Source organism: Rattus norvegicus, chromosome 10 (genome assembly GCF_036323735.1).
Source record: "Rattus norvegicus strain BN/NHsdMcwi chromosome 10, GRCr8, whole genome shotgun sequence".
Lineage (NCBI taxonomy): Eukaryota > Metazoa > Chordata > Mammalia > Rodentia > Muridae > Rattus > Rattus norvegicus.
In genome coordinates, this window is record NC_086028.1 from 67,215,826 (window position 1) to 67,240,967 (window position 25,142).

At 43.8% G+C, this 25,142-nt stretch overlaps 1 protein-coding gene and 1 long non-coding RNA gene across 2 annotated transcripts in view; both read right to left on the minus strand.

Annotated features, from left to right (window-relative positions):
* Window positions 1–21,664, minus strand: part of LOC134480705 (uncharacterized) — an 84,911-nt gene extending 63,247 nt beyond the window's left edge. Inside the window, exon 1 of the long non-coding RNA XR_010055421.1 lies at window positions 1–21,664. This exon is cut by the window's left edge and continues 12,713 nt beyond it. This is a non-coding gene — a long non-coding RNA (uncharacterized LOC134480705).
* The window catches only part of Asic2 (acid sensing ion channel subunit 2), a 1,069,930-nt gene that overhangs the window by 847,518 nt on the left and 197,270 nt on the right, over window positions 1–25,142 (minus strand).

The window sequence follows — 25,142 nt, forward strand, 5'->3', positions numbered from 1 at the left end:
TTTGTATAGAAGAAAAAAATGGTTTTGCTCCTCTTCCTTTCCCATTCCACACTAACTTCATTCTGTGACATCTCTTACACCATGCTCTGTGATGTTCAAGGACAAAGCTAAAGCCGAACCTCTCTGTGTTACCAAGACACAGCAGAGCTTCTACGCCATCATGGTCTTTAGAAAATGCTTTTGAATGGAAGAAAGGCTGTTTTTACTCTGTTCTGACTTTTTCAAATTGACCAGGGCTGAAATAAAGTTTGAAGCTACTCATAGCACACACATAGGTAGATCATGGCTGTAGAGTGTCCATATATACACTTGTTTTACTTCAGTCTCTCTAGTCACGTTGATGGCGTTGCATGAGTACATGCTCATCTTGGAAGTCCTCACGGTGCGTCCTACAATGTGCTTTTGCTCAAAAGTGTTTAAATGTCCAATTCCACAACTCTTGCCTTTTAGCTGACAGCTGAAGCTATCCAGAGTAGACAGCCCACGGGTGGCTGGGGCTAGCCTGGGAAGTAGAGTCACAAAGGGTTTCTCTGTGTTAAGAATCATCGTGGCTTGCCGAAACGTCTGGGAATGTGGACGTGTGGTCAGAAGTAGATTTTCCCCAGGGATGGAGAACTGGGAATGGGTACTGAATCCAGGGTATTGGGACACTTGTAGTAATGAGGAGCAATTTTTCTCCAACTGGAGGAGTAGAGAATCCCCTGGGTCAAAGAGATGGAGATGGATTTTCTCTGTAACCATACAGGACCCTGGAAGACATATTCCAAAGAAGATAACATCTAAGCCCATGGGAGGAGCCCTGCCCAAATTTCTTCCTCCCTATTTTAGGCCTCAATGACACCCCACCCCCCAAAAAGGAAACAGTGGAGACAGGAGAGTCCTTAAAAACTGTGATAAAGATGTTGAAGTGTAGCTCTTTACAGTTGCTGGCTTCTGGCAGGGGCTAGGGTGTGGGGCTGGGGAAGGATTCTCTTGTCTTTAAGGCGCTGGCCACTGGGAGTTCCACCGTGCTGCAATGAGAATATTGGCAACGCAAATTGGACTTGTGTTTTTATTTACTTTATTTTGGAGGGGGGAGTGCACAATCATGGGATGGAATAGGAAGGAATGTGTGATTGGGCTGCATTGTACCAAATTCTCAAATAGTTAATAAAAATGTTATGTTGGGGGAAACCACTTTTAAAACATAATTTTAGGTTTATAAAGAAATGACAAAAAATTGGAAAGCTCACAGGTGTTTTTACTCACTTCCTCCTGATGTGAGCAATCTGCATAGCCACAGTATAATTATCAAAATCTGGAAATTAACATTGCTATATTATTAACTAAACACTAGACCTCATTAAAAAAATTTTTTTGGTGATTCCAGTTGTTTTAAGATAGCTTGTTATGTGGCCCAAGCTGGTTTAGAAATTATGATCCACCTGCCTCAGCTCTCAAAGCACCAGATTTCCATGTGCAAGCTACCACAGTCATGCTAATTTATTAGAATTTTATCAGTTTCTTTATTAGTCTCCCCTTTGCACATCAGTATCCAGTCTAGAACCTTACTTTGAATGCAGCTGTCTCTTGAGGCTCTTCCCACCCATGAGCTCTCCCTATTCTGCTGGACTTCGTGACCTTGGTAATTTTGATGGACATTATCAATGATTTTGAATATTTCTCAATTTTAGTCTAGTTCTAGCTTGAGAATATATACAATCATCGACAGGTTTTAAGGTACCCAAGAGTCCTTGCTTCCCATTTCTGCAGTCACATCTCACTTTGATTGACTTGACTTATATCCATCCCTCAATGGCCTTTGTCTCATTATCAAGTTCAAATCCATCTCCCCGGAGTGAAGATGCTTGAGTTTGAGGAAGCAGCAGATGCTGAGCTGAGGCTCTTCTGAGTGTCCCTAAAGAGATGGTGCAGAAAAGTTTTCAGCAGATGCAGCACCATCACAGCCGTGCTTAACCTCTCTTTGTCCTAGCTCAGCAACATAATGGGGCGAGACCACTGCCAGCTGGCTTTGCCACAGTGGGAGTAATGAGGCTGAAACTCAGGGTGGACTCCCAGAGTGAGCCTCAGGAAGATGAGAGATTGTGCCCTTGCCACCAGAATCAGAGTGTGGTCATAGTCTGATGGGGTAGAGCAAATTGGAAGTATCTTATCTGATCATCTCCCGGTGAGAGTCAGAGCATGCAGCATGAAGCTAGGGGAGGAAACACAGAAAAAGACTAGAGACTGAGGAATGGGTGTGCCCTGTAAGGACCTCCTTTGGGGAACACAGCTGAGTCCATGTGATAAGCTCATGATTTTGGAGGCTCTAGTCCATAATCAGTTGGCTCCATCATGCTTGTACCATGATGAGACAGAGCATCATGTAGAAAGATGCAGAGGATAATTACTCGCCTCATGGAAGCCAAGAAGCAGTGAGAGGGGGCAGGCGGGTGGAGAGAGAGAGGGGGGGTGGTAATCAGAGCCCAGAGCCCAGATACATTCTTCAGAGCCACAACTCCAATGACCCATTTCCTCATGAGGCCCCATCTTCTCTAGTTCTATCACTTTCCAAAAGTCTCTGCACCTGTTCAGTCCATCAATAACGTGATGTATCCAGTAGGTCAATGCCTTCCCCATCTAAGTGTCTCTAGAAATACCCTCATGGAACAGTTCGCCTCCCTGGCTGTCTCTAAAAACAATCAAGTTTGCCATCAGGATTAACCATGACAGAGTCCCTTCTCTATAAGAAGACCTCAGACACATAAAGGAACATATTTCAGAAGGAAACCTGTTTTCAGTTTCTTGTGACACTTACTCTTGATCAGGACCTCCCATAGATTTAGAGTAACCTATAGGATAACCTATGGAATAATGGTATGTTTATGAGGATATTTACAGTGAAGGGGGATAGAGTTGAATGTTGGGATAGAGTTCCAGAGTCAATGACGATGAAGTGACTAGGTGCCAGCTTCATCTCTTTCTGCTTCAGTCTGACCAGCCTCTATATGCTCTTGCTACCCTGCCCACTTTGCCTTGATTGACTGTACCCTCAATCTATGAACCAAAATAAATTCTTTATCTTTTAAGTCACTGTGTTGCAGATATTTTGTCACAGTAGTGATAAAAAAAAAAACTCACACAAAATACAGTCTCAATAATGTCCTTCAACTGCTATGCAGACGGCCTCATGCTATCCATATAAGGATGTATTTTTCTTCCCCCATTATTTAGCTTATTTTATACAACTGAGCAGTTTATAAACCTTAAAAGAGTCATAGTATACATGGCTAGAATTCTTTGTATTTGTGACATACACAACTTCTAAAACTGTACAAAGTAATATCACATGGTACAATGATACTTCAGGGAGAGATGGGATGGAACGAACTTTAACTTCTTAAGACCCTGCTTATTCCATTGGGAACATAATCCCAACTCTCCCTTTCTCCTAAGGCTATCGTGCATTTCATAAACTTAACCCAGTTGCCATAAGGTAAGTTAACATCTGTTGCGGTAAAAATAAAAAAGGCTGAACCAGTTCCCGACAGTACCCTGGCAGTCGCTAGTTCTGGCTCCAATGGGTCATTGGAACTAGCCCTAATTTACCTCAGATTAGTATCTCTCCCGGTGGCTCTCCACTAGCCTTAAACTCTCTGGTTCCAACTACCCTGAGCTCTAGAAGTCCAGCAGCAGTTGGCCTATCTCTGCTCCCTGCCATGGACTCTGCCCACACTCCCAGCAACCGCCCCCTGGTAGTAAAACTACCCAGTAAAATCAAGACTCAACAAACTGTAACCCAACAATCAGATTTATATGTTAAATTCTCAATCCACAATAAATCCACACAGTGAACTTACAACCAATTGATAAATATATAAACCGCCCTCCTAGATAAGATAAATTTGCCTACAGAAATCCATCCCAGCTATCTTGGCAAATCAACACTACCCAGATTTGGGTGATCTTTCCCCATCTCCATCTTGATTCTTCCTTTCTTTCCTTCTCTCCTGCCTTACAAAAGCTTTGCCCCTGCCTTATTTTTTAACTGTCCAATCATGACCTTGACCTAACTTGTCTGCCTTCACCTGCATAAAGACATCAACCTACAAGCATCTAATCCACACTGAACCAAATTAGTCCCAGCTCTAACTTGGCCAGCTCCGTCACTCCTAAATATCTGCATTCTTCAAGTATGAAGAGGGACAACGGGCTAGTGTGTGTTCATGGTGGAGCAAATCTAGGAGAGGAGGAAAGCCCCACACTCACCACACCTAAGATGAGTTCTGCTGAGCTGGATTCCCACAGGAATGTTTTTTTCTGGATCTGTTTGCCTCTTGGGAACATTACTTCATAGGGAGTCCCATGAGACACACAGGCCTCTGAAGAGCATACGAGTAACTATAAGAAGATATATCTACCCAACATCTCAGCCACATGCCCTCTGACACTGAGCACCCATGCACACATGATACAATGTATGCCCTGATGTGCTTCATCTGCTACTACTGGGGCAGGAGTAACCATCTAAATACTATTTTTTGACCCATGGCAAACTAAGGAAAGAAAGAGAGAAAGAAAGAAAGAAAGAAAGAAAGAAAGAAAGAAAGAAAGAAAGAAAGAAAGAAGAAAGGAAGGAAGGAAGGAAGGAAAGAAGGAAGAAAGAAAGAAAGAAAGAAAGAAAGAAAGAAAGAAAGAAAGAAAGAAAGAAAGAAAATACTTCCCTATTAGGTTATTCATCAGCCTAGTGAAAAGGGCTTAACCTCATAACAGTAACACCCCATCTATTTTCACACAGTGCTCTTGAACACAGGAAAGATTCAGCAATAGACAGCTTTACGTACACACAGTGAGGTAAGCAGGTCATAAGACACAGAGTGGGGCAGGCATTTAGTAGAGGGTGGGCTGCCTGCTTAACCATTTGATGGTCCCTTGGGCTGTACAACTAGGCATCATTGAGTGTTGAAGGGAAGGCTGAGGACTCCTACCTGGATACATGGTACCAGTGTCCGTTTTACAGTCTTGGCAGAAGACAGTGGAGCACGGTACAGAGTGAGATGCAGCAATGGGGACGCTGGCTTCAATAGCCATTGCCTTGCCTTGGCCAAGACTCTTTGGATGTAGGCAGCACAAACAGTGATACAGTAGATGCAAACAAATCCAGATGATAGTTCCCTGCAGGGATGTCCCTTTGTGGCTGGATCACCAGGATCTAGTCCGCCCTCTTTGTTGCTTCTCCAATCAGCTATGCTTCTCGTCTCCCCACCCTTGCAAATCCTTGCACTTCAGCCTGTACATCTCCTTGGGGCCTCTCTCTTTTTCCATGGATATACTCCTATAAGATCTACCTTAGATTTTGCTAATTGGTGAGGTGGAAGACAAAGGCTAGGGAGACCCTAGAGAGTCAGAGACACCTTCCCCCAGACCCACAGAAGCAGGAGGTGAGATTCTAAGAACTAGGGATTGTTACAAATAGCTTAGCCTACTCTTTCATCCCTGTCGATTTTCAAGAAACCTAAGACCTAGCAATAAATCCCTCTCCCTTCAGCACTCCAAGTTGTTTGGAAAGAGTACAAGCAGCTAAGCCTCAACCAAAAGAGCACCCAAGAGGACAGTAAATCGAGTTCCACTAAAATGAACTCTCGTGTTCCTTGAAATGCATGCCTCCCTGATGAAGCTGTGCCAAAGGCTCTAACGATAGGGTCAGTCTCGGTCTTAAAACACACGACAGAAATTCAGATGTCATTCCCCTTCATTAGTGTGGTAGATAGTGGATACACATACTTATCCTGAGTGGATGGTCCTGTATCCAAGGGGTATGGCAGAGCTGTGGGATCTGCCAACTACCATCTATGAGTTAGCAGAAACTTCACAATCAACACACCACAGTCAATATTTGGGTTTTCCATATATGGACAATAGCATCCTAATCAGTGGGACCCAGCCTTTAGGAACCCATATGTACTGAAGAGAAGCAGCACAACCATATTTCTTTATTAAGACAGGATCAGGAATCCACCCAGAACTTAAAATGCTACCATGCCCCCACCTCAAGTTTACAGATTTCCGGGAAATAAATGTCAAATCCTTCTGGTAAAACAAATATCAAAACAAGCATCCTGCTACCTTTTGCCTGGGATGCTTAGCCCGGCTGGAATCACCCCCCCCCCCTCCATTAGTTCAGGGATTCTTTCTTTTTCAAAAATAGTAGCTACAAGGAGAAGAAACCATCTCTCTGGCAGAGTGACATCCATTCTGGTGGCCCATTTCCAGAGACCTTTGACTCTGCAAGAATATTTTAGCTCCAACCTTTCTCCCTGGTACTATAAACACAGGAGGGGGGCAGTCATTTCTTCATTTCCAGCAGCCATAGAAATTATTCCCCTTATTTCTCAAAACCATGGCAAATTAGCACCTTTGACCATCTTTTTTCAGGCCTGTCTTCCTCACTCATTGCTGCTGACACATGAACAGTTTATGATGTTCTGTGAAGGCTTCCCCTTCTTTGCATGCTGCTAAAAAACTTCCAGCTGGTGGTCTCTTTTCCAATCTGTCTCTATGCTTGTCTCAATTCCGTAGAAGTAAATCTAAGGTAGCGTTTCCCTAAAGGGCTTTTAAAGCTCACCAGGTTTATGAAATGTTACTAGGTGTCTGACCAATAAAGTATTTTGTAGCCAATAAGTTGGGAAAACACTGCCTGCTGTGGATTTCAGAGTACATATTTGCACACAGAAGCATCATAAATCCTGCAATAAAGAAACCTATTCAAATTTCGAGTTTGGTTTGTCTAGATCTTCCCAATTGATTTAAACATAAAGGGTTGCTTGTCTGCTTCTTCGCTATTGAAAAATCTGTGCATAATGTTCTATGGATACCAGGTGGAGCATATTGATAACATTGAATTATACAACCACAGTTCGGACATGATACGAGAATCAAATTCCCAAGATATCTCCTGCTAATGGGTGAGGTTCATAGGAGGGCATGTTTGGGTCCAGTTGGAGATTGAAATGTGGCAAACTCAAATGTGGCATACACATCTATGGTTCTGGAACTCAGGATGCTGAGGTAGGAAGAATTGGAGTTGAAGGACAGCTAGGGCTGTGTAATGAGTTCCAGGCCAGCCTGCACCATATAACCTTGTCTCAAAAAGAAGGTGGTAGGGGAGGGAGAGGAGAGATAGTTCCCAGGTTGAGAACACTTTCTTTACCTCATAGGATTAGAGTTGAGATCCACTGTGCCCATGTAACAAGCCTGGTGTTTCTGCAAACATTGTAGCCTCAGCTCTGAGAGGAATACAAACAGTACCAATAGGGTTTGCTGTCATCCGTTATGCTTGTGGAGTTCTCAGCAACTGACATGTTACAGCTCTGCCTCAGGACATCTCTACAGACAGACCCCATGTATCTAAGCTTGCAAGCTCCCCCAGGTAATTCTCAAGCACAGAAGACATGTCGCAGCAGCATATGTGCACACAGAAGCCAGAAGATAGCTACAGGTAACCTCTTCCACCACCCTCTGTTACTGTGACATCCCCCTAAAGCCGTTTTGGGCCTGTTTCACAGCTGTCTCAGGGGTAGCAAGATCCCTGCTCTAGCTGCAGATTGTTGTTCATTGTAGCTACTTGAAGCCATTGTGTGGAGAGTCTCAGGCTGGGCAGAGAATCTGAGTGATGAGAGTCACCCAAGTGTGCTCAGGCTCACTCGTATGAGTCCCATCACTGCTTACAATATTCCTTACTTGGGAAAGTAGTTCAATGCACTGAGGGGCTCTGTGTAGGAAGCCATTTGCCCAACCTCTCTAGTTGATGAGTTCTGTTTTCACTAGCATCCTTCCTCCAGGGAAGGTATCCAAGACTCTAGAAGCTAAATATTTTTCTGACTATTAAGTGGTAGATTTGTAATGAGAATCCATTCTAGGAGATGCTAAGGGCCAAGTCCGTCACTACACTGCTGCCTATAGGGTTGACTGTGAATGCACTTTCCTACATACACTTGTGCACACATATATTCACATGTGCACACACAAAGTTATGCATTAAAACACACATGTACACACATATGCATTCACACACATGTACTCATGCACACACAAACATAGAGAGAGACAGACAGACAAACACACACATACACACGCACACACACACACACAGAGAGAGAGAGAGAGAGAGAGAGAGAGAGAGAGAGGGAGGGAGAGAGAGAGAGAGAGAGAGAGAGAGAGAGAGAGAGAGAGAGAGAGAGAGAGGTGCACAGACACATTTGCTTTATATCCATGCAGACAGAGCTGGTCCCACATCTTCCTGGAAATTCTGATATCAGACAACTTAGGAAATTCTCATTCATCAGGGGCCACAGCTATGCATCAGCCCATGTGATAGTTTCTCTGCACCGTGGCCCAGCCTCTAACTTCTGGCTTTGGAGACATGTGCTGACATAGATAAGGAGTGCCGTGTGCCTGTTTTCTCAATGAGTGAAGTAGGAAGTCAGTTAGTATGCAAAACAGTGGTACTGGGGCGAGTAAGATGCTGTTGGAGAATTTGAACTTGCCAATATGGGAGTCAGCCAACTACCTGTCATCTGTGATCCTATACAGGAGAAAGGTGCTTGTCACTGGCATGTTCTGAAGCTGCTCCTTACTCTGTTAGGGCTAGAAGAAACTAGTCTGCTATCAGACATATTGGGGGCACATCCAGAGACAGTGTATAATAAGTCTGAGCAAAGGCTGGTATTAAAATAATCTGATTCTTGGCTGACATCCATCCCCCAGTCAGGTACCTGGCTCATTTTTCCCACCAGAAGAGCAATGGCTACCCAGAAAAGTCTACCCAGTAAAACTTAAAGCTATCCTCGTTGCTGATGAAATATTCCTCCATGTAGCATTTGACATGGAAAGACACACGCCAGTTTGGGGGCTCAGAATGTATCCTTTTTTGCTTAGGTCAAACTAGATGAGTGTTTTAATTCAAACATGGAAAGTAGAGGCATCAAAGTCCTTTGTCCATTCTATAAATTGTGCATTCTATAAACTCTGGGGAATATGTTCTGACTATGCCATAACCAAATATCACCTCACCCAATTCATCATAAGACCATGACTTTATTCATTCTCTCTTGCAAGGCTGCTAGAATGTTAGTGTCTCATAGTACACTTGATATAGAGGGATCTGGAGTGTTCCTGGAAGGCTCATGTGTCAATGACTTGGTCTCTAGCCCATGGTGACATTGGGAGGAGGTGAGAGTTTTAAAAGTGGGATCTATTGAGAGGTATTAGACCATAGGTTTCATGACCTAGAAGGACACTGTAGGACCCTAATCCTTCTTCCTGTCCTCCTTTACTTTCTGGCCACAAGGTGGACAGCTTTACTCTATACTTTGGAGCTCATCACAGACCCTGAAGCGATGAGACCAACCAATTATAGACTAAAACCTGCAGAACGGCTGGCCAAAATAAACCTTTCCATTTCATAAGTTGATTTCTCTCGGGTATTTGTTATGGCCACGGAAATCTGACTAACAGATCTCTCTGCCTCTCTGGGGCTCTGTGACGTTCAGATGGAAAGGATTTTGACATCAGCTTTGTAGCTTCGGCTTCAAGATCTTCTGGGATCTTAACAGGGAGGCCAATCAGTTGGCACCATGGAAGACCACAGCTAGACTAGTGCGTGCCCTGGCTGCCAAGCTTTGAATTCTAAATGATGGAATCCACAAAGATGGCCTAAGTAGGAGCTTCGCTGCCTTGATTCATGTTCAGAGCTGTCTGTCTCTTTCCAGTCAGGCAAAACATGTCCTTCTATCTAGAATGCAATTATCCCTTACTGAGGGTTGAGTGCAGTGAGCAAATGCAGATCCTTGGGGATGATGCAGTCTAAGAGATGGGAATGAGAGAGATCTCAGTCCCAGCACTCAACACAGTGAGAATGGAAGGGAAATTAGAACCCTCAGAAACAGAAACCTGCATAACGTCAGCTAAGATGAGATCACGGATTTGTGGGCACTGGAGTATTGGAACTCTGGCAGCTTTCTTTTCTGGGTGGGGTTCCTAAACCCTGGCTTCCTTTGCTATGGATTCTGGGCAGACAGAATCCACAGTAAAGAAAAGGACAGAAGATTGACTTGGCAATTGCTTTCAGGGGTGATCACTCTCCTTTTTCCCCCCAGCAGCTAACCTCTGCTTGCTTTTCAGTGGTCTTTGTAAACAATTGTTCTATTTCCCAGGACAGTTCATGCAAACACAGAAATAGCACCAATTTTCTCCCTCCTGTTGAATTTTTAGCTTCCTTCACAGTATGTTTTGATAGCATATACTGAACCTTGAGCTCACAGATCATACCAAGAAATCTCCCATCACGTCATAGGCTGCCCAAGTACTGTTCTCATATCTGTTGACCCACAACAACATTTGCTGGGAAGTTGACGCCATGGTCTGGTTAAGCGACTGTGACCACACACTCATATCCATTCCTCTGGCCAAAGCTGGGCTAATCCGGTTCTTTTTCTTGATGTCTGTACTTTGAACTAAAAAATTGAAGTGACTATGGGATTTGTGGATGCAGAGATCCAGGGTGCCATGTTGGACTGTCCATTTTCTATCAGGGGACGGGATGGGGGAGAGATGTTAAATAAATATACTAACTGCAATAGGAGAGAAGAGGAAAGGTGAGGAGAGCAGAGGAAGGGAAAGGAAGACAAAACAAAGAGGCAGAAAACAGAAGGGAAAGTAGAAAGCAAAACTAATTCCACCCATAACAACTTTAGTTCCTGACTCCAGTAATCACTGTTAATTGATAGTATTTCTTGGCTTGGAAGCACATGCTACTGTCTGCACAGTTGCTTTGGATGTAAGTCCAATTAAGTGGTTACACCATTAGCAATCACACAACCTTGTTAAATCACAGGATAGGAGGTATGGTCTTAGCATTTGAGAGAATAGAGAGTCATCACTCAGGATCCCACTGGCAGTGATTAGAACTGCACTTGAAACCAGGTCTTTGGATCCCAAATGTACTGCCCTGTGCTTGTGATGGAGGTCAACACCTCCTAGGGGGCCCCAATTAACACTCATTAATTCATTAGGTTGCACCTTTAGTGAGATGGTCTATTTTGCTTAGCCTTCCAATCCCTTTTCTTCTTCTCCTCATTTTGTACCTGGTGCTCCCTGACTATTATTATAGTATTCCTTAGTTTAGTACCATATTTCCATCAAAAATAAATACCCCCAGTGGATGATATTCAAGCACCCTGGAGACCATGTTACCATCCAGAGTTGTGATGGTCTCTCCCAAGATGCCCTCCTTCCATAATTGGATAATTGGAATGGGCCTCTCAAGGCAGCTGTATTCCCCCAGCTTCAAAAACATTCATCAAGAGAACAGCAGTGGCCCCTGCTCTCTTGGCAGTTTATTACACTTTCCGTAGCAAGAAGAGCTGTGGGGATGTGAGGCAGTGTCCTCTCCTGTTGTTTCTAACAAAATATCCCAGAACAGCAGGTCCGCAAAGACTAGGGGAGTCCATTCTCCATTCCAAATAACACAGACTATATTTTTTGAAAATAAAAGAAGCAATTTAAGCATTTGGGCTTCCCAGGGTGAGTTGGCAGTCATGCTTCTCTTCTCGCAGATGCCTTCGGGTGAAGGTCCTTTCATAAGAGAGAAAGTGTGTGTGTGGGAGAGAGTAAAGCTTGCCAGAAGTAGGGAGGAAGCATGTAGTGTGAGATCAGAGGATAGAGGAAGTAGTAGAGGTAGAGGAGGGGGTCTAGAGGAAGAATGAACAAGACAGAAAATAGTTTGATCTGTTCACACACATGTCCTAAACCTAAAGTCCCCAAGAACCTCTTCAGTGACAACTGAGAGGTAAAGAACTTAATTCACTTTATGTCACATGTTTGCTTATTCACACTTAGTAAGATGATGTTGAAATGACTAGGAAAAACTGACTTTTAGAGCCTATGCCCAAATAAGGACATGAACCCACAGACTCTATCCTTATACTTGATGGATATGTCTCCAACAAGTGCCTCAGAGCAAATGCCCTAGATGAGCCACCTGCTTCGGGTGGAACCAGGTTCCTCTAATTTTGATCATATGATCCTGAAGACATGACAAACCCTCCTGAGGCCTCAGTTTATTTACCACACAAGCGGGAGTGACTGGAGATAAGACCAGTGGCATAGGATTATTTTGGTGTTGATACCCACTAAGTGCTGATAACAGCTCCTGACATAGAGCAAGAGCTCTTATAAATGTTAGATGTTATTATTCAAACTACAGCATGGGGTTAGGGACTAGAGGGATGACTCAGCAGTCAAGAGGACTGGTTGTTCTTCCAGAGAACAAAGGCTCTATTCCCAGCATTTCAAAACTGTCTAAAACTCCAATTCCAGGGAAACATAACCTTAGTCTGGCCTCCATGGGTACCAGACATAGCACACAGACATACATGTAGCTAAAACACCCAGACATGTGAAAAATAAAATAAAATTTAAAATATGCCATGCTGCAGTAGGTGGTGTAAACTATGTATTCTGTGATTAGGATGAAAAATTTATTATGCAGACATATTTTCCCTCAGAGCAACCATATTCTAGTATGATTATAGAGGTGCGAAATCAACAACAGAACATATTAATTAAACCACCACCGTGAGCCAGGCACTACACTGAGTTTAACAAGATGGGTGCTTTTATCAGGATGAGGTAGGTTGAGCCACTGGCTTCATATTACATTGACATGAAGCAGTGTTAGCCTGACTGACACGGATGGCTGATTTCTACTGAGGATGCCGTTTCCACCTAGAGAACCTATCCTCCCATTGAACTGATGAAACTGTCCTATCCCCAAATTGACTTTTCTTCCTCACAGCATCCTCTTCTGTTCATCTTCATAAACTTCACTGTGAATTTAATTGTTTTTTTATTGACGTTTTCTTTTCTCAGACCATAAACTCCATGAGGGCAGGAGGTGGGTCGGTTTATCACTCCCCAATTAGCAATGGGCAAGCGGCCAGGCGTGTTGGAGGCACTCAATAAATTTTGGGGGTGGAGAGATAATCATCTGGGGAGAACACTTCTCTGAACATAAGTAAAAAGGCTGATATCTTCTGGAGCTCCACAAACAATGCACAAAGGTTAGCAAGGGTGAGGGACAGTGTGTCACATGGGGAAGGTGTGAACCTGCTTTACCTATGGGAAAAGAACGCCTCTGGAGAAAACCGCAGAGAGCTGAGAAACCTGAGAGAGGATGGCCAAGGGAGGAACAGGAGCCAGGAACATGGTAACATGGTAACTGGTTACAGAGCCAGTCACACTACCCCAGTCTCTGTGACAGATGCACAGTGAATGCCAGTAGCCAAAGTTTTCATTTCTTCTCATGTGGACTGTGTTCTTGTGCAACTTTAAAAAAGATCTCTGGAAGGACAGTGAAAAGGCAAAGACATTTTTCTCTATCACTCCAAAGAAAAGACATCTTGACTAAAGGCCTCTCTTCACTCTAGAAGTGAGTGTATCTGTTAGTGATCAGTTGACCTACCCTTGTGTCCATGTCCAGGGGTGGGCTAGTAAAGCTCATCCTTGCTGCCACGCAGGACCAGCACCTTCCAGTTCTCACTATCTTCAGGGTTTCATTCTTGTCTTTGTAATCCAGGATGAACTCTGGATTACATATAAAACACTGACTGGAATATACTTGGGGAGAAAAGGGTTTGTTGCATCCTTAGAACTCCAAGGTCACGATCCATTACTGAGGGAACTCAGGACTGGAATTCAAGGCAGGAACCTAAAGGCAGGAACCTAAAGGCTGTTTATGGGCTTGTTTGGGTTGCTTCCATTTATAACTCAGGGCCATCAGACTAGGGGTAGCTCTATCTCAGAGACACAGGTTCTCTCACATCAACCATCAATCAAAAACTGCCCCACAGACAGGCCAACCAATGGAAGCATTCTCTGGGTTGTGATTCCCACCTCCTAGGTTTCTCTACTCTGTGTCACATCCTTAACAACTAACCAGAATAATACCCAAATCAAATACCATCCTCTATAGCCCTGCAGCTTGCTCTTCACGGGTGGAATGAGATTATTATCTATACTGGAGGTCAGTGTACACTCGTGCCACCTAATATTCACATTTAGCAGTGGGGTCCCGCACCATGCCAGTCATTCTCTAAGTTTAAAGCCACAGAGCCTTGCAGTCTAATAAAATGCCATACAAATCTGCTGTAAGCAGTACTTGAGCACACTTTTCTCTAGTAAAACCAGGGGCAGGAGATCTGAAGTATCCCCCTACCCCCGACCTCCAGCTTCCCCCTTGGATCTCCTGCTGCATCCTGGGAGTGCTCTGCTTGAAAGCTATAGTCAAGCAGTCCTGTTGGAGCAGGAAGAGATGGTCAGGTCAGTCAGTAACACTTCCTACATCACGTTTCAATCGATCAACCTTTCCAGAGACATTTGGGGCTTATTGCCTTTCCTAATCAAAAGCTTCTCCCCAAGATTTCTGCCAATTCTCACAATTTCTGAGCTCCTTTGTTTGGATGTGTAGGGAGCCAGGACTGCTTGGCACCTTAAGCATTTTCAGAGGATGAAATGAGGAGAGTTTATGAAGAGTTCAGCACAGCACCTGGCATGTAATAAACTTTCTATGAATGTTAGTTGTTATTATTTTCTCAGAACATATTCTGCTTAGGTAATAGTGCAACTTTAGCATATTTAAAAAAAATAGCTGTATGGTCTGTATGGTGAAGTGGCTGGGCCTGACTAGGCAATCCTAGCTTTGAGACTGACAAAGTATTATTATTATTTTTTATTTTTTAGCTTTCGTTCTTTTCCACCAAAGGGCTTGTCTCTGTTCTTACTTCCTGCTTCTCTGTTTATTATGGAATCAAAAGGGTGACATCTCCCCTTCAATTTGTACCAACTCATCTGGCCAGTACTTCCTTTCCAGCAACCTGATGTACCAAATTATACCTATGACATAAAGCTCAAAGGTCAGTTCTTCTTTTATTATCTATCTATCTATCTATCTATCTATCTATCTATCTATCTACCTACCTATCTATCTATCTATCTATCTCTGTCTGTGTCTCTGTCTCTCTCTGTGTCTCTGCTCTGTCTCTCTCTCTGTGTGTATGTGCGCGTGTGTATCTGTATGCACATGTGTTTGTGTGACCAAACATATATGTAAGCATGCCTATGCAAGAGAGAGGACAACCTCAGCTGTCATTCGTCAGAAATACCATCCATTTTCATTTTGAAGCAGAGTCTCTCATTGGCCTGGAGCTTGCCCATTAGGTTGATCTGGCTAGCTCACAAGCTCCAGGGCTCCTCCCATCTCAAGCACTGGGATTACAACTGTGCTCTACTGCAAATGTCTTTTTATGTGGGTTCTGATGATCAAACTCGGTTCTTCATGATCACAAGGCAAACGCGTTGCTGGCTGAGCTGTGTCCACCAGCCTCTTCCTTCCTTGTTAGTTATCACTGTGGTTCCTAAATAGCTGCATGGAGATTCTGCTTCATGTTGGCCACAGAGTATACACTCAATCTTATTCCCCCACACTTACGATGTTCTTTCTGCCAATAACAATATCAATAAAACCCTGGCACGTATCAGCCACCCAATAAGAAGTAACTACCATTGTGCTGTGATTGTGGATATTAATGCTTTTCATATTTATTGAGCTTCTGTAATTCACCACTCTAGATTATATGTTTAAGACACAAGGTCTCACTTAATTTCCCAGTAGTCCTGTGAGAGAGCTCCCATTAGGTCAATTCTATAAATAAAGAAACCAAAGCACAGAGATGAGGGCTGAGTTCTCCTGAAAAGCCTGAGGCAAAGCTTGCTTGCTGACACTTTATTGGATGGTAAGAGCTTGACCCCAAAGAAACACATATAAAGGAAAAGAGAAGAGCACAGCAAGGAAGAAATAGCATCTGGTATGTTCTGGAACATTTGTACTTAAAACTGGTCAGTGAATCAATGAATAGAGAGTATGAAGCAAGGCAGAACGCAGGTGATACATGATCGAGGTTGGCACAACTTGGAAGGAAAGCATTGTGTCCCTGCTGTCACACAGGACTCTGACGAAGAGGTCACATGGATCTTTGCATCTCAAACAATCCGGTGTGGGCTGGACACACAAGCAACTCAGAGGCTTCTTCTAGTCTTCAGTGGCTTATGGACCAAGTCCACACTTAAATAAAGATGTATTTTGCTGTTTTCTGACTTTGGTTTAGGCCAATCAAAGTCAACCCCACAGGATACTGCATGAGTTTCTTTTATGCCACTGTGACCAACATTCCTCATAAAAACAAAGCAAGGGAAGTTTCATCTTGGCCTGGGGTTTCAGAGGGTTACGTTTGTGGTTTCTTGGCTCCATGGACTCGGGAAGTATATCATGGCTGCAGAGCACACACGGCAGAGCGGGCTCTTCACTTTTTGGTAGGCAGGAAGGAGAGAGTACAACAGGAACTGGCTCAGCATCCCCTAAGACCTCTCCTTAATGACATACTTTTCCTATTAGGTTCCACAGCCTACAGTTGGCGCAACCTCCTGGAATAGCATCACAGATGAGGACCAAGCATTCAAAACGTGAGACTCCTGATGACGTTTCACATTCAGAACACAGTGGGTATTTGTTGCAAGATATTTGATGACAGTGTGAACTCTGAGATTGTGTTGTTTACTAGAAAAACCTGTTTCTAGTGGTGGTGTGCCTCAGCCTTAGCACACACCTACAATGGCTCTGGATGGAAAACGGAAATACTCTTAATATGCCCCTTTTATCACAAACAATTAAGATAAAGTTAGTTTGTAGAAAGAAGCATCCATGTTTGAAAGTGACATCTAACTGAGGGGTCAATAAAGTGAATCAAAGAAAGACTTGACAGAATAAGACATGCCAAAACTCTCACAAGAACATAGAGGAAAGAGAGGTGACTTAGAGAGCAGTTCAGAGAGAGGTAGAAGGAAGTTTAACCAGGAGAGTTTTACAGAGATGGGTTGAAGAGAGAACAAGCTAGACACAGGTGAATACAGAACGAGTCAGATAATGAGAAGGAACAAGGAGAGTAAAACATATTCCCAAAGTTAGTATGAAGCCAAACAGAGCAATTCAGTCAGAAACTGAGAGAAGCCAGTTTGAATCAGTCAGATTGAAGAGGAGTTTGGGTCAGAACAGCTGAGTTAAACTAGCCAACAGAGTTCAGAAAGAGCTAGAAAAGGTAAGTTAATTCAGCAGTAAGTCTCAGAGGGTGAAAACATTCTATACCTAGATAAGATTGTACAGAGGGTAGAAACTTCTAGAACTAGGCCTAGGTTAGCAGATGGAGGCAGTAAGCCTTTGAGATAACAATTACCTGAAACAAATAAAAGTTATTTTTATAGGTGCTAACCCTTTCTATTCTTCCCAATTAAATCATGTTACCTCTCTTGACAGCTAATGAGAAAGATCAAGCCAATGACAGAGTTAGATATGAATGCTGTAGTTTTGTGTATCCCTCCATGGCATGTGAAATGGGAACTCTGGAAAAACTAAGCTCTGTGGTGTGTAGGACCAGGGGATGGTTAGGGTGCTCAAAATATTTCAGATGCAGAACTAAGTTGTGATTGGAAGCATTTTCCTGATAGGGAAACAAAGCAAGATACCCAGAATAAGGGCCATATGAGACCTGGTGGATCTGCATCAGCAAAAAAATAGTGCTTGAGACCACCCAGATAGATGAAGAGATTTGAATATGCATTCAAGAGATTTGAATATGCTTTCAAGCCCAGACCAATCTGGCTTCAAAGTTCTTAAGGAAGCTGGGAAAGGGAGTCATGATTTCCTTAGTTCTCTGTCTTTCCCGCCAAGAGAAGATAAATGCTTATGAAGTAGTAATGGATGATCAATCAGACAACAAGAGCACCCATAGGCCTTTGCTCCTTCCCTATCTGCTAAGAATAGACACTTTGTGAGGTCATGCTCTATCACAGTTAGAGCTCTGCCTATATCCTGCTGGGGTTATTGTAACTCAGCACAACGGATGAATGCCAAAGACAGCAAACAGACACAGGCAGTACATGAGGGGCAGTGCTCTGCTCTCCCTTCTGCCTGCCAGATGTCAAGGGCACTGTGATGAAATTAAGTGGGTCCATTTTCTCAAAGGGTTGGGAAGAAGGGCCACATATTTCACAGGAAATGGTGTGTAAATGCACAGGAACCAGACCAATGATCCAAGAAGTGAGGCTCAACAGCTGTACAAAACTGAGACTCAATCCTAAGAAACCACAATTCTTCACCAGTGTGTCTTGCTTTAAGAAAGACCATCATTCACAGCGAGCTTCTGGACCTCTCCGAGTTTGTCTTTTCCCCTGTGATAGGAGTGGGAATGGGTCCCACTCCTCCTCAGAGCCACCCCAGCCTTCCATTCCACCCCTGCCTTCTCTCCATCAATTATACGCCTAGCATCTCTCACATCTTCAGTGTTTCCTTGCTCTGGGTATTCTTGGGAGCTTACACACATGCTCAGGTTTATCCATATTCAATATGGCATTAGCCAATTTATCCTCAACCTATACTCCATTTCCCCCTCTTTCTTGCACTTCCCTAATAAGCATGGATGGGCTCTTAATCACACTGAGATTCTTCACTGGCTTGATTCAGGCTGCTCTCAAACTGCACTGACCATATCTTGAAAAGCAGAGGCAGAGGTGTCTGCTATATTGGCCATCCTGTCTTCCTTACACCACCATTCCCTAGTTCTATTTCAACAGAAGCATTTCCTCACCCACTACGTGCTGTGGTTTCACTATTGATGTCATTCAGAGGAGAAAGAGTTGACCTTGGCCTAAGGGTGAACTGCTCAGGGCTGGGCACATGGGATTAGAGACTGCTAATGAGATGATGTTCTTTTGATCTTGTATTTGAATGAAGGCCTGCTTGGTGTTACTGGGAGCTACACTAGAATTAAGGAAGATCTAATCCAGGAAAGAGAGCCAACGGAGTAGTGTTTATGTTGTTGAACTGCACACTTGGCTTTGAGATTGTTTGAGCTGCTCCCTTTCCATGGAATACCCTGCGATCCAACTGTGTTTATTCTCCACTGCTCTTCTTAACTGCTTTCTGCCCATCAACCTCTTGACGATCATCCTAGCTGGTTGTTATGTCTGCTGACCTCCTGAAACATCTTATATGAAGCTACCTAACATTTCTCACTTTTGGGGGAAAAAAAGGTTTTTTTTTTTTTTTGAGAGGGGGGACTTTCCTCTCCAGCTATAAACTCTCTTGCTGCTTTATTTATCTTTGTATCCCCAACAATCAAGAAACTACTGCTTGATTAGAGACAAGTCTGCATTTATCTATATGAAGCAATACACCATTTGGAGCTAACATCTTTGTACTAAAGAAGAATTATTTGCCTATAAAAATTAAAAAATATTCCCTTAGGTTCTTTTAAATGCAACTTTAGGTTCATTTTAATTTGTTTATGGGTTATCAACTGTCAGTCTGGAGGACTGTGGTTTGAGAGAAATCAATCAAACAAAAATAGTGAAGTTATAAGAAACCATTGCTTGGGGCTGGGAATATAGCTCAATTGGCAAAATGCTTGCCTAGCATGCACTGAGTTCAATTCCTCAGAACTGCATAAGTGAGAGATGGTAAGGTCTGACTAAAATTCTGGCATTTGGAGAGGTGGAGAGAGGCAGAAGGATCAGAAATTTAAGATCATCCTTGGCTGAATAAAAAGTTTGGCTACACGAGACCTTTTCTCATAAAACAATACCAGTAGCAACAACACCAAGGATAAAACACCTCACCGCTATAACAACAAAATACTGCCCACTGATGATTTCCTAGAAGGGAAAAATCAAATAGATTATTACTGGCCTGAGTGGAGAGGCTAGCAACATGAGGGAGCTCTTGAGAAGATGCTGTTTACTCTTGAGTCGTGTCTAGAGTGATTTTGCTCCTCCTGAATTCCCCAGTGTTTCAGGGCACTGGCCAGAAACAAGCTCCAGGGTTCTGGATGACAATAAGCATGAGTGCAGGGGCTTTGTGAGCATCTATTCCTGTATCTCTCTATTGATCCGGGGTTGGGAATGTTATTATCACTATCAGTCTTGTTAGAGTCCTTGTTCTGTGCAGAGGCTCAGGCCCTTGGCTCTCTGGACAGCATGATAGCAGGATGTAGAAAAGAAAGGTCTGACCATTTAGGGTTGTAAGAGCCTGAAATGACTCAAGACTTAAAGTAACGAAGATTTGGACCTAGATAGTCTTGGGAAGATATCAACCTGGCTTGGTGTTTTCATGGTCAGGATACCTGCCTTAGATCAGCTCCCAACCAGGTATTCTTAAATTTATTATTATTATCACCAGTGGGTGTATTATAATGTGTATGGACATATATGCTCATGGGTACATGAGCCAGAGGATGATTTTATGGTGTTGATTCTTCCACCTTAGGTGGTATCTAGGGATCAAATTCAGCTTTCCAGGCTTGGAAGAGCCTTTACCCAATATGTCATCTTTCCTGCTCCCAACGGTGGTATTTCAAGCTAGAATAGTCTTATAACAGGCATGGTGATTGTCCTGATAGAAATAATGAGCTCTGAAGGGCTGTCCTGAATGTCTAGGGCTTCCCATCACACACAGCCATGTCCCAGACCCTTGTGGGTCTCTAGGGACTCTGAGGAACATTTGGTTCCCCGTTTTTCTTCAGACTCTAAATGTCCTGCCCGCAGCAATCAGAGGACTATATCCCTACCTCTGTGTTTATAGAAGGAGGTGCGAGGTAAGTATTCTTTCACAGATGGTGGGGACAGGATTGGGACTTAGGCATTGAGGAGTAGAAGGGCTTCAGTGGAGAGGCATATGCACAGGACCTGTGCTGGCTTGATTTGGGAAACACAGAAGTATTTCAGACAGGAGGACAATGGCATTGCTTTTAATTATCTTAAAGACCATTGTGCAAAATGGGCTTTGATGTTTGAATGGAGATTCATTGATATAGTACCATAGGTCGTGATGGCACGGCATACATCTCTGACAAGACATACATAGATGGGCAAGATGGATGGCTCAAGCCAGGATAATTACAGCAGAGTTTCTCCTCAGAGAGATACCATGTGAATATTCTCCAATGGCTCTGCCTCCCAGCTTCCTGAAGTCAACCCCTCCCCATGTCCCTCCCCCATCTTACTGTCCTCATTGTCCAAGAGCAGAGCTGAGAATTAATCACAGAGTGAAGTTCTGGGATTCTTTGTTGCTGCTGGAGGTCTGCTAATGTTCTGAAGGACAAACTCCTGAGGACCCAAGGCCACTTTGCACCATCTCACAGGTGGGGACACAGAAGCCACCTTAGGCAGAAACTTGAATAATGTGACACAGTAAGGTGTTAATGGACTCTAGCTCACCAGTTCACCCTGCTGCCATTCCTGCTGGGAAAGCAAAACTCTGTTACAACCATTTTCTTCCTGATAGTGCCAGGCTCTCAGCACCTCAGCCTCTGAGTTTTGATTTCTTGGTTTGGAAAGTGACATCTTTTTCGCTCTTCTCTTCCCTTCCTTCATTCCTTCGTTCCTTTGTTCTGTCCTTCCTTTGTTCCTTCTTTCTTTCCTCTCTTTGTTCCTTCTTTCCTTCCCCTTTTCCTTTCCTTTCTTCTTTCGTTCCTTCATTCTTTCTTTCATCCCTTGGTTCCTCCCCCTCCTCCATCCCCCTCCCTCCTTGCTTCCATCCTCCCTCCCTCCCTCCCTCCCTCCCTCCCTCCCTCCCTCCCTTTCTCCTTCCCTCCCTCCCTTCCTTCCTATGTAGGAAGAAGTTCATCCCTCTTTGCCTGGACTTTCCTGATTTCAGTACAGAAAGTCTTGCATTCTGGAACCATCTATGATTCCCAGCAGCCCTACCTCTTGCTGGATGACCCAGCCTCAGTTGATCTTGTAGTTCAGCACCAACAGTCATCCTATTAGAAATCCCTGATGCTGGAGTGATGGCTCAGTGGTTAAGAAGACTAGTTGCTCTTCCATAGGTTATGAGTTCAATTCTCAGTCACCACATGGTGGCTCACAACCATCCGTAATGAGATCTTATGCCCTCGTCTGGTGTGTTCGAGGACAGCCACAGTGTACTCACATAAATAAAATAAAACTTAAAAATAAGAAAAAAAGAAAGGAAAGAAATCCCTGATCTTGCAGAGCTCCTGCCCTCATTCTCAGAGTGGAAGACAGATAAACACACACACACACACACACACACACACACAGAGGGGGGGGGAGGAGGGGGAGGAGGAGGAATCAATAAAATAGTATTGGAGTCATTATAAACTTTGTACACATACAGAACAGCTTTATAAACATTATATCATCATATTCATAAAAATACTGCCGTGAGATAGAGATAAATACACATGTGAAAATGGACACTTGGTCTTGTTAACTACATTTCCCCAAATCCACACAAATGGTTGAAGGCAAATCTCAGCCCTGGAATTCCATTGCTGATGCATCCTCCTTAATACACTGATACCTCACAAAGAACAATCAGAGTTTGGATATGGCACAGCTAGGAAGAGCCCCTTCCCATTCGGGTTGCTCCTGAGCTCCTGAGATGATTACCTGGCTTCTGCTCAGGCAGCTTGTTCAGTATCCATGGCTAAACTACAGAGACCATGCAGTAAGGGGACCCTCCAGTCCATTTGGTCCAGCTACCAGCCCTTGCCTGGACCTCAGAGCACTTTTGATTGGTTCTGAAGACTGACAACATCTGCTGAAAGTCTTATTGCTGCAGCACTCCATAGGGAAAGCCAGAAAGGCAAGAGCAGGCCCTTGATTGAAGGGATTAACCCTCTTCCAAGGAACCTACAGGAGCCCCTCTCCTGCTAACAATGATGGCATTAATCCCTGCTGCCCTCTGCCCCACTGATTTCAGTAGTCTCTCATTAGGCTCTGTTTCCCTGCTGTTGCTGCTAAATCCCATTGTTTAGGGAACATATTCAAAGAGAGTAGGCTGTTTCCAGCCAGAGACATCTACTGGCAGGAGATGGGAAAAGGTGGTACCTCCTATGCTGGCCAGAGTTCTGTGCCAAGAAAGAAAATGGAACCCATTTCTCTCCAAACGTCAGATCCCCTGGCAGATGACAGGCTGATCTACGAGGGCTGTGCCTGCAAATATTTCTAGTTTCCAAGGCTGACTGGTCCATCTATCTACAGACCACATTTCTGCGAAACTTATGTACTGGGGCAGTTATAAAGGGTCTTATTCACCACCTAGTCCAAGATTTGATTTATGGTTGGGGTAATGAAGGTCAGGGGTTGGACAAAACAATACCTCAAGGTCACACAGGTGACTAAGGAAGAGGTTTTTGTAAGGCCCTCAAGTCTCCACCTCAGCCTCACAGAACTCTGTAAAAGTCCACTGCCCCTCACCCCTTACAGCTGGACTAGAAAGTTACTCATGGAAAAAGGAATTTCCCTTCCATCCTTTTTATTTCCACAGAAGGAAGTGGTTGGACTTGGAGCCCATGCACCCCTGGCTAGCATAGTTGGAAAAGGAAATCTGGAAACATTTCTACTTGGTACATTCCAAAGAGGCCTAAGAATACTCTCAGGGCCACCACAGAGAGGTGTGAGCTAGGACAGAGAAAAGGCAGGATCCGGAGTGTTGCTGTCGTAAAAACAACCGACCAAAGCAACTTAAAGAATGGCTTATTCTGACTCATGACCTGAGGGTACAGTGGGACAGGAGGCAGAGGCAGCTGATCACGTTGTGTTCACTGGTAGAAAGCAGAGGAATTCAAGTGTGCCTGCTTAGACCTCTCTCCTCTCTCTCTCTCTCTCTCTCTCTCTCTCTCTCTCTCTCTCTCTCTCTCCTTTTTGGTTTTCTTTGTTTTGTTTTGTCTTTTCTTTTATCCTTCCCAGCCCTTGGGACAGTGCTATTCACTCTTAGGGTGGGCCTTCCTACTTCAATCTATTCTGGAAAATCCCTCACATAAAGGCCTTGAGATTTGTAGCCAACTTGACAGTCCAGATATATCATCAAAAGAAAAACTGAACTGTCTCTGACTCATCCGCCTGGGTGAAAACAGAAGGAGGTCTAGAATCTTTCCCCCTCATCATCCGTGTTCTATTCTGCGTATCCATGTGTCAGGAGACCAGAAGAAAAGGCCCAGGAGTCCTAAGCCTTATGTTGTGGATTTATACTGGGTGACCTAGAGCAGGACTGGCCTTGCTCCTCGACCTCTGACATCCTTTTTCTTTACTAAGCCACTGAGGTCATAGATAACAGGTCATATCAGAGGGCTTACAAGATCTGTATCACAGGGCCTGGACTGAGGCAAAGAAATGTCACTTGACATGACTGTTGGCGAGGACACTGGGCTATGTGTCTGCTAAGCTGCTGTAGGAGAGCAGCTGGTGTGCCCCACTTCTGCATCTGGGCAGGACACATGCAACAGCACCATGGGCTCCGTGGTCTTTAGTTTACGTGCTTGCCCTGAATTAATCTCAGTCCCTCTTCCCTGAGAAAAATTTGGGTCCCCTTTTACCTGAGAAATTTTTTCTATAGCCCCTGGCCTATAGGTATGTAAAGTAGGCACATAAATCAAACATTTACTATAATAAATCATAAAGAAATGAATTTGAGGAACTGGTGATATGGCTCAGCCGGCAAAAGCCCTTGCTGCACTAACCTGCCTCTATCTGAGTCCTACCCATTCCAATAGTGGAAGAAGAGAGTCGACTTGAGCAAGGTGTTCTCTGACCTCCATACCTGCACCATCTCATACATGTGCCAACACGTGCACATCATAAATACATATGCACATAATAATAGAAAGTAAAAGATGAAGAGAAATCCGTTTTTAAAACAATCCTTTGCTGTGCATGTAACTCCACTCTTGAGTAATTTACACAGTAAAGCAAATGCATGTACTAATGAGGTAGACCACACTTGTTTTGCTAATGTAATATAGTCCAGTGATACTGAGGAGCTGAGGGATGATGGTAAAAAATATGAAACAAAATGTTTCTGTAAGAACAGAAAACTCTGCAAACCCTAACGTTAGTTTCAAATCTGAGCCCCAAATTCTCAGCCAGCATTCACCAGTGCCTTGACTGCCGCATACATGGTACGTATTCAGAACTGAAGCCGCAGTGACGTTTGGGGATGCATCATGGGAAAGTGCTGTCAGAGATCCTCGGGT